We start from the raw sequence: 9588 nt of genomic DNA, 5'->3' as shown, positions 1-9588 counted from the left end.
GGGTTTAGTATTTCCTTCAGTTTCACTTCGAAATTTTCCTTTCTACTTAATTCAAGTAAAATTATATTTTGATTTAAAATAACTTGTATAATATTTTATCTTAGCATCTATTTATCTGTCTACATACTTACCTTTCTGGAATATCAATAATGTGTGTGTGAGTGGCTTATTTTGTGGTACTTATATAGTATATTTTTTGGAATTTCCTACATAGATTGGTCTTTTATAATGGACTATATTATTTTCCTAATAATAATATTATTTTATAAAATGGGTATTAGAAGTAAAAATAATGACAGCAGTATTTTTAATTACTGTATAGTCACTGTCAAAAGAATGAATTATGTTTCATTTAATCAGTAGACAATAGTATGCAATTTATGTTATTTCCAGTTTTCATGTGTTTATTCATTCATCCAGGAATTATTTCAGTATAGTCGGGAAATAGTCATTGTAGTACTTAGCTGTTGCCACAATGATGCTGTTAACAACCTACCCCCAAACTGAGAGGTTTAAAACCAAATCATTTTTTTTTTCCCTCACAAGTTTGTAGGTTGGCTCTGATTTCACTGACTGTGACTGCAAAATGCATATTGGATACAGTTCTGCTTCAAATATCTTATCTGTTTCTATCCAGTGCCCACCCACTCTTCTCATAGTAAATGACAGAAGAGCACAGACAAAACATCTCAAGAAAACAGGTGGATTCTTCCTGGACTTGACTTAGAAATGTCCCAGATTCTATTATCCTAAACAATTCACATGAAAACCCAGCATCAACACAGCAGGGAAGTATCATCTGTGTCAGTGAGGAGGATAATAAATATTTACTGGAAAAAGAATCCAATCTATTACAGTCGTTAGTCAAATATTCAAACTAGTGAATGTATAACTACAGCTCAGTGTTATTATTCTGGGGTTAAGAGAATGTTTTCTAAAGCTGGCATCTGGCTAACAATAAATAGGATTTCAATAGGCAATTGCCCGGGTGGGGATGAAAGAGTGTTTAACCAAAGGAAGTATTATCTTAAAAGACATGCAGAGGAGCATGATGTGCTGAAGTGACATGCTCTCATATGGCTAGAGTTTAGAGAAAGAGGGAGAAAGTGACAATATGATTTTAAGTCAACTTCTCAGGGAAGAAGAATATCAATCCTCAGAAAACCAGTTTGTCAAATGACAAATCTGTTGGAAGGTAATTTGCTGAAAATCAATATTTGCCTAATTATGAAGTCACAATTTTAAAAATTTCAAACAGGGCTTATGGCAGTTTATATTACATGATGTCTCCTATAAACTTTAAGGATATTTTAAATATTTGCATTCTACTTATATTATTAATGTATTACTGTTATTGATGCAAGATTTTTCTCTCAGTCACATTGCAAGCTGGGGACCTCCAGCTGGCAATGCCCCATGTGGGCCTTGCTTGGCCATGCTACCTGCTGCAGGAGACAGCCTGCCCACTTGGCCTGCCCAGGCCAAGTCTGGTGTGCGCACTGGTTCCCAGGTTCTTTTCTAGTGTCCAAGAAGAATGAGGATATGTTGACAATCGAGAAGTGAACAAGGCAGGGAGCTCTTTTGAGTGATGAAGCAGCTTTCCATGGAGAAGAGGCCTGAGGGTTGTCCCCTACCCTAAGGTGGGAAAGTTCCCCCAGTGTGGCTGAGTCTGGGGCTTTTATGGGCTCCAAATAGGGGACGGGAAGGCTGTAGGTAGTATTAGAAAAGTCAAAATTTGATTGGTTAAAAGACATTATTCAGAAATAATCAATTGGGAAAGGACAGGCAAACAGGAACAGAAGTTCTCACTCTGGGTCACGGGTTTCATCCGGGACCAGCAGTTCACTCTTTCAGCCTTCAGTTTGTTTTCTTGGCTTGAAGATGGAGTTTCAGCAGGGATCTGCCCCTATATTCCTAGGCATCTAGCTGCCTCCTGTGGCTATCATTTCCCCCCTCTGAAGAGGTACATCTAACTGCCATTAGAATAGGGATGAAGACGGATCTTAACTTCTTTCTGCTGAAAGGGGGTGCTGTTTTGGGAAAACGGCAGTCTGATTTCCCTCAGAGGCCTATCTAAGGGTCCCCAGTAAAAGGAAGCCATCATCCAAGCCTCTGGTTGTATGACCATTTGCAGTATAATGACCTGAAGACGAGAAGAGACAAACCAAGTTATTAGAAGACATGTATCAAAATGGAACAAGGGGGTAAGAACAGCTCAAAAAATCCGAGGCTGCCAATACACCAAGATAACTGGTGGCTACAGTTATGCCTGCTAAGACTTGGGTGCATTGTCCTTGGCTTTGGTTAGCTTTGTTGGTCTTATTTTCAAACAAAAATATTTCCAGGTTATAGACACCCTATTTACTTCTATTACCTGGAAGGATTTGCAGAATAATTGCCCAGAACTAGAATATTGATCCAGAATTTTACATTACCCATTCCTTTTGTTTCTTCTGAGCTGTTTCTTCTGAGATCACTGGTTGGTTCACAGAAATAAGCAGGCTTAGTCTAAAATGTAGGCAAATACTTAAAAACAGCTAATGAGACTAGAATTTAATGACAAGTGTATGGTGAGTTTTCAAACATAATTTTTCTCTCTGCAGACTTCATTTTTGTTAAAAATAAATCATGATAGGACTCAGTTGTTTGCATAATAAACTTTAGTCTTATACTTGTGCTGCTTATTTGCATGAAGTGCAGCATGAATAATTATTTTTCACATAAGCTTTTAAAATTGGCTTTGATAGAACGTGTTCCACAAGGAATCTCAGATAAGACCTTTTACAGCAGAGCCCAGCCATGGGTTTTTATACTAAAATACCTATGAGTTGGGTAAATTCCTCTCTTCTTGAGGTCCCAAGAACACGGAGCTCCTGGGTCTGTTATAAAGTGACATTCTTTACTCACCAGAGCTTAGGGACCATGTACAGTGACTGTGTAGACAAGGTATGAGGCCAGTTTTCCCAAAGGGCTTTTATAGACTCAACAAATCAAGCTTGATTCCTTAAAGGGAAGCATATGCTTCCAGTCAAAGCCTTGGTAAAACAATAAGCCTCTCCAATTGTGTTCTGTTGTGAAAGAAATTGGATTTTTATTGCACTGATGCAAAAAACTATATTGCCATAAGTTTAGAATACTCACAAATAGTTTTCAAATTCTAGAGAAACCAATCAGAGAGAAGCAAATATGCTCCAAATGTTGTTCACAGGAGTATAGTTTATTCAACTGTTAAAAGCTGTAGATAGCGCAAAAGTTTCCTTGACTCTGAAAAACAAAACAAGGACTAGCAATGTTTTAAGGAAACAGTTGAAAAAGATTACTTTAGTTTTCTATTAGTTCAGTACATTCTATTAACACTTGTTGTGCTTGATATTCATGAACATATCAGCTCTTCATGAGTTCTATACGTTTTTCTTCCATTCCAATGTCACAATCTCTAAAGTTATCAGGAGCCTGCATTTGAGAGCATCTGTCAAACTCCTATAGCTGATTATAAACCATCTTTTGAAAAAGATCAAAACAACAATTGTTTGTGAATGACAAATGTCTTCAGGTAGTCACAGTCAAAACCATTGTTGATAAAGAAATGTGGTTATGTCTGTGCTTTACAATAACTTAACATAATAACATTAATTATAGTTGATAGCATATACTCAGACATTAGAATTTGAGAAATCCCATACAATTCTGGAACATATATTAATATTTTTCACTAAAATATAACCCAAAGAAGATTAAATATTATCTTTATTTTTTCAATTCCATGTCACTAAACATGTCAAATAATCCTGTTTACCTCTCTTTTGGATGCTCCAGGGGCTCTCTCTAGTAACCCAAAGTTAGTGGTCAGAAAAGGCAATTTTTGAAGCGAAATTTGATTTTGGAAAGTGTCCTAAATATGTTAGAGGTTTAAAACACTTGATATTATGAAATAGAATTCCAAAGTATCATGTCATTTATTTAATATTTAGCCAAAATTATGAATTAATACTTTTTTAAAAGGCAAAAACCTTTACTTATTAAGAGAGGGTAGATGTAGTTTTCCAAACAGTCTCCTGTCTTCTCCTTGTGTTTTGGTAGTTTATTTGCAAAGCAAACAGAGATTTTTTATCATCCTTTACTATTACATGAAAATCTTGTCCAAGGGAGAGAAAGCCAAATTTTATCATGGCATTAGTCTAATATTAATGACAACCCCAACTTTTTAAATGAAATCTTATAGATAATTCTATCCCATCTTAACCAGTTTGACCATGAGGTGAGGTTGTTCTAAAACTGTCTTTCTTTCTTTTTTTTTTTTTTTTTTTGTTTTTTTGACACAGAGTTTCATTCTTGTTGATTAGGTTGGAGTACAATGGTGCAATCTCAGCTCACTGCAACCTCCACCTCCAGGGTTCAAGCAGTTCTCCTGCCTCAGCCTCCCAAGTAGCTGTGATTACAGGCACACACCACCATGCCCGGCTAGTTTTTTGTATTTAGTAAAGATGGGATTTCACCATGTTGGTCAGGCTGGTCCTGAACTCCTGACTTCAGGTGATCCACTCACCTCAATTCCCCAAGGGGCTGTGATTATAGACATGAGCCATTGCATGCAGCCAAAACTTTTATAACTCTTTACAAACTTTTGTTAAAGAGTAGATCAGTGCTTTAAGAAAACCTTATTTTGTTTTTATTTTGATGCTCAATTGATGGAAAAATTATATAATAGCCTTTTGAATTTAATCACTATGTTCATACACAGAGTTTCTTTCACAAGATTAATTTTTATAAACCTGCCACCACTTGTTTAAACTTTTAGTTTTATCTTATTTTATTTATATCAATACTTGAACCCTCTAAACTAGGCAAAATTTTATATTCCCATACCTACTTATAATCTTTTGCTAAAAACACATTTCACTTTCCTTATATACCTTGCATGTAAATCTATTTTCAGTAGTCTCAATTACATATTATAATGGCAACTCTTAGCAATTTTTAAATTTTAATGTAAAACCTGGTAAGTTATTTTAATTCTGTAGTAGCTGCAGCTAAGGTCTGACTCTTCCCAGCATAGTCAGGAGTGTGGTTATTTTGATACGTCCCCTGACTTTGCCAAACTGTAAAGCAGACAAGTTGAACAATTTTCAAAAGCCAAAGAAGCAGTTTATAACCTTAAAGCATTTAGTAAACTTATTATCTGACCTGCATAATTTAGACTGCATATTTACATATTGAAGACATCTGTATTTTACCAATAATCTTTAAATTTTCTCAAAAATTAAAGTGACATGAACTAAAAGGTATATAGCTTTTGTTTTTCCTTCAAAAATCATTTGACCTAAGCACTTACTTTTCTCCAAGTCAATTAATTAGAGCTCTTTTCTATATAATCATCTCAGTGTATATAACTATACAGACAGAAAAAGATCCAGTGGTTTCAAGATTTTTTTCTTTGCCAATCTCCTAATTAGTTTTCTGGCCTCAGGATGGAGCCCTTCAAGAGCAGGTCTAGGAAAGCATGCAATTTCTAGGGCCTAATAGGAAGAAATAGCTGGAAAACAAAAACGGATTTTGAAAGGGATTTATCCACTTTTATTTCTTAGGCTTCCATAAGGAAATAGAGATTTTTTTTTTTTTTTTCCAAAATGGGATCAGTGGTGCCTCCTCTGATTTTCCCAGGGGGTCCCAGGCCATCAGAAGTTATCTTAGGGCCTTTCATGCATGCATTAAGAGTGGCAAGACAAAATGGAGAAAAATAATTAAATCTACTGAGGGGGGAAAAAAAAAAACATTTTCCAGTGAAACAAGATCCAAGAAAGGGGAAAAAACCCATAAAGTCATTTTAAATATACTTATAGCTTGGATATCCACTTTTAATTAAGCTGACTTTTAACCATAGTGCTCTTTAAAAAAAAAATCCTTTAAACCCCATGTTACCCAACTTTAGTCATGCTAAGTGGCCAATACTTCTGGCTTTTGAACTTTACCAAAAGTAACCTCACAAGTGAAACCAATAAGCGTTAACTAAGGATATGATTTAACCATGAGTGTACGAGGTATTTTGAAAGATGTGATAGGCAGTTTTACAAAGTCTAGAATCTTTAAAGGTAGCTCAGAGAAAGGAAGATTTAAGAAAGGAAGCTAGAAGATGTTCATGGAGGGGAAGAGAATCAGAAAATGGTAAAACTCACACAGATAGTAACCAGGAAGTGCTCACTCCCTAAGCCAGGATTGAAACCAGGCTGCCATTGTAAAATGGCAGAGATCAAAAGAAAGTACTGCCATGTAGTTACATGGTCAAGCTCCCAAGGACGTAAAACAAGATGGAGACGTCCAGCAAAGTTTGTTGCTGACCAATTTGTTGGGCTCACTTGAACAGTCGGCTTAAGGGTCCTAGGACTGTGTTCTAGACTAAGGTATTTCTATTTTTGATAGAAAGATACAGAAAGACAAATTTTTAGCACAAAGTGCAACAGATTCACTACAGCTTAAGACTAGCCTCACAAATCCTTTTTTCTATTAATCAAAACCTCACAGAGAATATAAACATAATTGTTATCATTCATTCTACCTGTTTGTACAGGGGGAGGGAGGCCAGAAGACTGACTGGTGAAAGAAACTTTACCTTTTTGCCAGCATGTCAGGCTTCCAGATTCCCTTTCCCTGAGCTATGGAGCCTAATCTACCCTGGAGTCCTGTGAAGGGGAAGCAGACAGAGGTTATCTGGATACTGTAAAAGTTGTCCCTCTTCAAGAGATTCTCTCAATTAGATCTGTAATTTCTTCCTGGTTCATTTTTAAGCCAAACAGTTTAAGTTTTGGCAAAATTAACTTTTCCTAGTTTGAGGGATGCATTTGGGGGGAGGGTCCTGTGGTATGGGGAAGCAATTACTTTTTCATGAAGAGAGAACAGAGGAGGAAAAAGGAAACAGAAAGTTGTTTTTTTTTTTTTCCCAAAGGAATCCCAGTAATTTGGGACACATTCAAGAAAAGTAGGAACTGAAGATGGTTGGTTACCCATATGGAAAGAGGGGGACAATGCATCCCTTAGTTCCTTTCTCTTCTCAGCAAATACCCAGCATACATATGGGAGAGAAACAATGGCATCTTTTTTTTCCTTTCCATCCTTATATCCCTGAGTCCCAGCGACCTTGGCAGGGTGCTTCCCATGGGTGCCAATGCGACTTTCACCCATGTGGAACAGGGAGGCCTAGAGGGTAGGAATTTTCTGCACTCACCTATATGCTGTCCTGTCCTCCCTGCTGTCGGTAAGCTCTTCTATGTCATGCATGCTAGCTTGACCTCTGTTGATGAAATGTGTGTGTAGGGGTGCCTAATCAGCAGGAATTAGTCATGCTCACCTGTGCTGTGCTTCTTGGCTTCTGTTGCTGTCTGCCTCAGGATCCCTGAAATCCAGATTTTCTTTCTAGGGCTTAACCTGAAGTTTAGAATTGGGTTTAGGACACATAACTGTATCAGGAAGGTTCATGGACTCATTAGATTAAGTCCCATGCGGTCCTCACCAGACTGCAGCCAGCAGCTGACAGAACTGCCCCTTTACTGCTTCCCATCGTAAGTCCAATGCTAAGGTAAAGCTGTGGAACTGGGTTTTCCTCAAACAATGCAGAGAAAGGGAGAACTGGAATCCTGGCCTACTAAGATGCCTTTCAAACAGAAAAAGTCTCACACATAGAAAGCCTCCCTTTGTCCCCAGGGCTGTGTTAACTCCTGACGTGGTGAAGAAAAGAAAAAAAACAACTTAAGTGCAGGGCAGGGAAGGTGCCTGAGGGAAAATTCCTTTTGCTGTATGCAAATAGGTTCCTCCAACAGGTAGATAAACTTCTTTTATTTTTATTTATTTATATTTTGAGACAAAGTCTCGCTCTGTGGCCCAGGCTGGAGTGTAGTGAGGGGATCTTGGCTCACAGCAAGCTCCGCCTCCCGGGTTCAGGCCATTCTCCTTCTTCAGCTTCCCAAGTAGCTGGGACTACAGGTGCCTGCCACCATGCCCAGCTAAGTTTTTTTTTTTTTTTTTTTTTATTTTTGGTATGGACAGGGGTTCACCATGTTAGCCAGGATGGTCTCGATCTCCTGACCTTGTGATCCGCCCACCTCGGCCTTCCAAAATGCTGGGATTACAGGTGTGAGCCACTGCACCTGGCCAGGAGAGAAACTTTTAATCTCTGCTTTCTCTTTGCCTCTCAGAATAAGCAGAAACTGCATTGTTCTGAATTGCATATCTGATGGCTGGGCTAAATGTTCATTGCACCAAGTAGTATCTCCTAGTTTGCAACAACATTCTTGACATTGTAAAATAAGAGATAGGTGCCATGACAGCCACAATAATAAAGAAGGAGAATGCCACAGAAATGACTGGATTGGAACTATGCCAACATTCCCAACTCCCAGTAGTGACAAGTGAGGTGTCGGGGTCCTCTCTAGCATCCTGTCCTCTGTAGCTGTGCCATTCATTGTTAATTGGCTCACCAGAGGTTTGTTGCTTCATCTGCCTTCAGAAAAAATTCTGAGGACAAGAAGCCTTGTAAAAAAGTGAAGAGTCTAGGTCTGCATTTACTCACCCTTCAGGGATCCCAGGTGAGCCCCCAAAATGATGCAGGCTTTTTCTCTTGGTCACTTTGCAAGCCAGAACCTCTGGCCAGTGGCACCCTGTCCAGCTGACATGCTACCTGTTACATGCTACCTGTTATAGGAGATGGCCCTCCTACTCAGCCTGCACAGGCCAAGTCTGGCTTTCAAACCAGTTTCCAAGAAGAATGAGGATATGCTGACAATTGAAGAGTGAGTAAGTTGGGGAGCTCTATTGAGTGATGAAACAGCTTTCCGCAGAGAGAGGGCAAAGGGGTACTCTCCCTACCCGAACGTGGGAAAGTTCCCCCAGTGTGGCTGAGTCCAGGGCTTTCATGGGCTCAGAATAAGGGAGGAACAGTCCATAGATAATATTGGAAAAGGCAATATTTGATTGGTTAAAAGGCATTATTCCAAAAGAATTAATAGAAAAAGCGCAGGCAAACAGGAACAGAAGTTCTCACTCTGGATCATGGGTTTCATTCTGAACCAGCAGTTCAGTTTTTCAGCCTTCAGGCTGTTTTCTAGTCTTGAAGGTGGGGTTTCACTGGCAAACCACCCCATCTGCTTAGGCATTCTGCCTCCTGTCACTATCACTATATTGCTGAAACTGGCCAAAGTTTAAGGTACTTTTTTTCTGCACGTGGGCCTTTGACTTGAGAAAATAAAAGTGTCTTACATACTTCTAATTTAAGCAGCTACATATTTTGAATATCAAATATACTTGTTTCAAAAAACAAGTTTCATTCTTCTAAGAAATTTGCAACCCGATCTCATTCTTAAACATGCTTTAGTTCACAGATATCTTGACTTACCTGATGAAATGAGTATTTTACATTCATTTGGAAAATGAGAAGCATGCCAAGGGTCTGAAATGTAAATTACTCTAGTGGATACACTCATTTGAGAATCCACCGTGAACTGACTTTGGGAAGACAAAAAGTAAACTAAAATACAATCAAATATTTGGAGGAAAAGAAGTCTTTGATGAGCATTGGCTTTATTCCATGAAACAAATTCA

Source organism: Mandrillus leucophaeus, unplaced genomic scaffold (assembly GCF_000951045.1).
Source record: "Mandrillus leucophaeus isolate KB7577 unplaced genomic scaffold, Mleu.le_1.0 Scaffold821, whole genome shotgun sequence".
Taxonomy (NCBI): domain Eukaryota; kingdom Metazoa; phylum Chordata; class Mammalia; order Primates; family Cercopithecidae; genus Mandrillus; species Mandrillus leucophaeus.
This window is presented reverse-complemented; position numbering follows the sequence as displayed.